Genomic DNA, 5000 nt, shown 5'->3' with positions numbered 1-5000 from the left:
TCATTGCTAAATGCATCAAGAGCCGTCATTAGGGGTTTCAGAGATTCAGATAGAATAGCAACATCAGCAAAGTCAAGGTCTGTTACCTTGATATTGCCCTGAGTTGCTCCACAGTGACTCTGGACAGTAGCTCTACCCAGTATCCAGTCCATGCAAGTGTTGAATAGTGTTGGTGCAAGAACACAGCCTTGCCTCACTCCTGAACTAACAGGGAAGAAGCTCGACAGGCCCCCACCACAATTTACAGCACTTTCAGTGCCTGTATACATGTTTGCTATTAATTCAATAATTCTCGTTGGAATTCCTGGATGCTATCTTGTGCTTTGGAATCTCGTCTTGATGCTTTTTGCGCGGGACCATGTGTCCAACCAACAGTTGCACCGTGAGACCAGTACAGGACCTGTTATTTGCACAATCCGCGATTGCCAACTCAGGCTATACGGACACTTGGCTCGATTGCCGCAGGATGACCCTGCCCACCAGGTTGTCTCTGTTCGAGACAACCCTGGGTAGAGGAGGCCTGTGGGACAACCGAGGAAGTCGTGGCTTTGGCCGATCGATCAAACCTGTCGTGAGGAGCTAGAGATGGGCCTGGCCCCTGCCTGGCGGCTCGCCATGAGGGACCCTCGTAGGTGGAAGCGAATGATGGGTGTAGCTATGCACCCCCGACGGCGTTAGTTGCCCAATGATGATGATGATGATGATAACCCTTCCTCTTTATGATCTTCATCATATCGTCTTCTTCCTTTTCTCTTCCTCTTTTTTCTCCTCTTCCTCCTCTTTTACCTCCTATTCCTTCTATTTTTCCTCTTCCCCTCTTCCTTTTCCCCTTCTCATCCACTCCCCTCTCACAGACGAGGACGCCGTCTCGAGCCTTTCTTCTTCTCTTCCTCTTCTCTGCTCCCCCTCTTCTCCTCCTATTCCTCCTCCCCTTTTCCCCTTCCCCTCTTCCCCTTCCCCTCTTCCCTTCTTCCTCTTCCCCTCTTCCCCTTCCCTTTCTCACCCACTGCCCTCCAACAGACTTGGGCTGCGACCGCGAGGACACCGTCTCGAACACGGTGGCGGCGGTGGCGGCGCAGCTGCAGAAGGTCTTCAAGATCGAGGAACTCCGAGCCGACTTCGGGACGCGAATCGCGGCGCTGGAGAAGAGGCTGGAAAGTAAGGATCTGAGGGAACCGTTTTGGCGGATTGTGTATATTTTCTTTGTCTTATTTTTTCTTTACTTCTTTCTTTCTTTTTCTTTCTTTCCTACTTTCTTTCCTTTTCTTTCTTTCTGTCTTTCTTTCTTTTTCTTTCTTTCTTATTTTTTCTTTCGTTCTATCTTTCTTTTTCTTTCTTTCCTTCTTTCTTTCTTTTTCTTTCTTTCCTTCTTTCTTTCTTTTTCTTTCTTGCCTTCTTTCTTTCTTTTTCTTTCTTTCTTATTTTTTCTTTCGTTCTATCTTTCTTTTTCTTTCTTTGCTTCTTTCTCTCTTTTACTTTCTTTCCTTCTTTCTTTCTTTCTTTTTCTTTCTTTCTTTCTTTCTTTACTTTCTTTCTCTATTTCCCTCTCTTCTTTTCCTTCTTTCTTTCTTTCCTTCTTTTCTTTATCATCTCTCTCTCCTTCTTTCCTTCTTTCTTTCTTGTTTCTTTTTGTGTGATTCTATGGCCGTTTTAGGGATTTTAGGGAATGGACTGTTTCAAGTTTTAGGGTTGTTTTTTTAGGGATTTTGTGGATATGTTTAGGGGTTTTAAGGTAGTTATTTTTTAGGGATTTGGGGGGTTGGTATTAGGGATTTGAGGGAATAGAATGTTTTTCTTGTTTCGTGGGTTTCAGTTCGTTGCTCTTCCGGGATTTTAGGGATTTAAGTTCTTTTAAAGGATTTTTAGGGTTGTTGTTTTTTTTTAGGAATTTTAGGGTTGTTGTTTTTTAGGGATTTTAGGGTTGCTGTCTTTTTAGGTATCTTAGTTTTTTGGGGGGATTTTATGTTTAAGGGGATTCTACGCTTTTTTAGGTATTTTATGGTCGTGTTTTTAGGGATTATCTGCCTTTTTAGGGATTTCGTGAGTGTGTTTAAGGATGTTTTGGTCGTTTTTGGAATTTTATAGCTATTTTTAAGTTTTTTTCTTGGGGGGAGGGGGCAAGAGATGTTTATGTATGTTGTTTGTGGTTAGAATTTTTTTTTTTTTTTTTGTGGTTTGGATCTAGTCATAAGTTTCTTTGTTTTTTGCTCATATTATAAAGCCGCCCCTTACCCCATGCACCCCACCCTTTGCCCCCTAATCTTCTTTTCCCCTTCACCTTTTCCCTTCTTCTGCCCTCTGCTTGCTTCTCTCCCCTCCTCTCTTCTCTCCCTTCCACTCCCCTCTCCTCTCCCTTCCTCTCTCCCCTCCCCTCGCCTCTCCTCTCCTATCCCCTCTCCTCTCTTCCCTCCCTCCCCTCCCTCTCCTCCCCTTCCCTTCCTTCCCCCCACCCATCCCTTTCCCTCTCCTCTCCTCTCTTCCCTCTCCTCCCCTCTCCCCTTCCTTCCCTTTTCCTTTCCTCTCATCTCTACCCTCCCCTCTCCCCTCCCTTCTCTTCCCTTCTCTTCCCTTCCCTTCCCTTCCCTTCCCTTCCCTTCCCTTCCCTTCCCTTCCCTTCCCTTCCCTTCCCTCCCCTCCCCTCCTCTCCGCTCTCCTTTCTCCCCTCCCCCCTCTCTTCCCTTCCCTTCCCTTCCCCTCCTCTCTTCTCTCCCTTCCACTCCCCTCTCCTCTCCCTTCCTCTCTCCCCTCCCCTCGCCTCTCCTCTCCTATCCCCTCTCCTCTCTTCCCTCCCTCCCCTCCCTCTCCTCCCCTTCCCTTCCTTCCCCCCACCCATCCCTTTCCCTCTCCTCTCCTCTCTTCCCTCTCCTCCCCTCTCCCCTTCCTTCCCTTTTCCTTTCCTCTCCCCTCTACCCTCCCCTCTCCCCTCCCTTCTCTTCCCTTCTCTTCCCTTCCCTTCCCTTCCCTTCCCTTCCCTTCCCTTCCCTCCCCTTCCCTTCCCTTCCCTCCCCTCCCCTCCTCTCCGCTCTCCTTTCTCCCCTCCCCCCTCTCTTCCCTTCCCTTCCCTTCCCTCCCCTCCCCCCTCCCCCCTCCCCCCTCCCCCTCCCTTCCCTTCCCTTCCCCTCCCCTCCCCTCCCCTCCCCTCCCCTCCCCTCCCCTCCCCTCCCCTTCTCTCTCCCCTCCCCTCCCCTCCCCTCCCCTCCCCTTCTCTCTCCCCTCCAATCCCCTCCCCTCCCGTATATATGCGTACCAACACAAGTACCTACGAAATCAAACTCTGTGTATGCTTACGTGTGCGTACTTTTGTGTATGCGTATATGTGTTTACGTATACATGTACGACGTGTGTGTTAATGTGGAGTCCCTTGCCCTGGCCTCGTGCGGGAGACAGCAAGCGCGTGATCGAGATTGAGAAGTTCAAGTACGAGATCGCTGACATTCGAGACGCCTTCCTCACTCACCAGAAGACGCGCCATGTTGACTTCACGAGACTCAGGTGAGATCCTTTTTGTTTATTGTTATTGTTATTATTATTTGTTATTGTTATTACTAATATTATTATTATCATCGTCATCATTGTTATTATCAGTATCATTATAATTTGTATATATATATATATATATATATATATATATATATACATATACATACTGTGCATATATGTTTATACATATACATATATATACAGTATATGTATATGTATATATGTATATATATGTATATATATTTATATATATAGTGCATATATTTATTTATTTACTTATTTATTTACACACACACACACACATATATATGTGCGTGTTTATTTATTTATCTATTTATTTATTTATTTATTTATTCATTTATTAATAGATAGATATCCTTATCCAACACACATAGATGTATGTCTCTGATTCACTGCATGACTTCCCTCATTGCATAATGTTGAATTTGTAATGTAAAGGCTGAAAAGTGAATACATGTATCTTGAATGCATTGTGTTTTATGTCGTGTTTTATCTACTTATTACAGTTTGTTCTGTTTATATTGGCATCTAGTTTTATAAAATCGTGCGTTTGTGAGTATATTTATGTATAGTGCTTGTGCTTGTAATAAAGTACTGATATATATATATATATATATATATATATATATATATATATATATATATATATATATATACGTGTATGTGTGTGTGTGTGTGTGTGTGTATATATGTGTGTGTGTGTGTGTGTGTGTGTGTGTGTGTGTGTGTGTGTGTGTGCAACTGTATCAAAACCCTTCTGTTGTAATCTAATACCTTTGTATTTTAATGAAATGCTTTTGTGTATATATGTGTATAGTAGTTTTATCGTCAACTGTTATTTAGTTGCATTTCTACACTGGCTATTTGTGTTACAATAAAAGTCTATCACAATATATATATACAAGTTCTACTAGACTACCTGTTGATAATAGATATGTGTTGTAGAGTTGTTTTAGCATACATGTTATGGTAAAACTCTGTTGTGTATTTGTGCATAATGGTACTGTACAATAAAGCACTAGTGCATATATGTGTGTATAATTGTATTAAATCCTCTTGATGTAAGAACTTCTCTATATTCTCTCTAAGATTACTGAGGAGAGAACAATAAACAAATTAATAGATATAATCCATGAAACATTAAGATTTTTTTTTTTACATGATCAGTTTTTATCTGTATGCGTTTTATTTTAAATAATATTACGTTTATATGTGGTACCGTAGTATAAAATTATCACTTTTTGCTATTTTCTTCACACAAGACTAAGAAATAAGAACAAGTAAACAAGAAAAAACAAAACGAAAAACAAACTTGTGTTAAAACAACTATATGGAGACAATAAAAAGGAAAAAGATAAAAAAAAAAAAAAAAATGACAGGAAAAGTAAACAAGATATAAGAAAGAAAATTTAACCAAGAAGAGCAAAAGGAGAAAACAAAAAGGAGTAAAAATATTGGAAACCAATCATATATATATATATATATATATATATGTGTGT

Source organism: Penaeus chinensis, chromosome 30 (assembly GCF_019202785.1).
Source record: "Penaeus chinensis breed Huanghai No. 1 chromosome 30, ASM1920278v2, whole genome shotgun sequence".
NCBI classification, from domain to species: Eukaryota; Metazoa; Arthropoda; class Malacostraca; order Decapoda; family Penaeidae; genus Penaeus; species Penaeus chinensis.
This window is presented reverse-complemented; position numbering follows the sequence as displayed.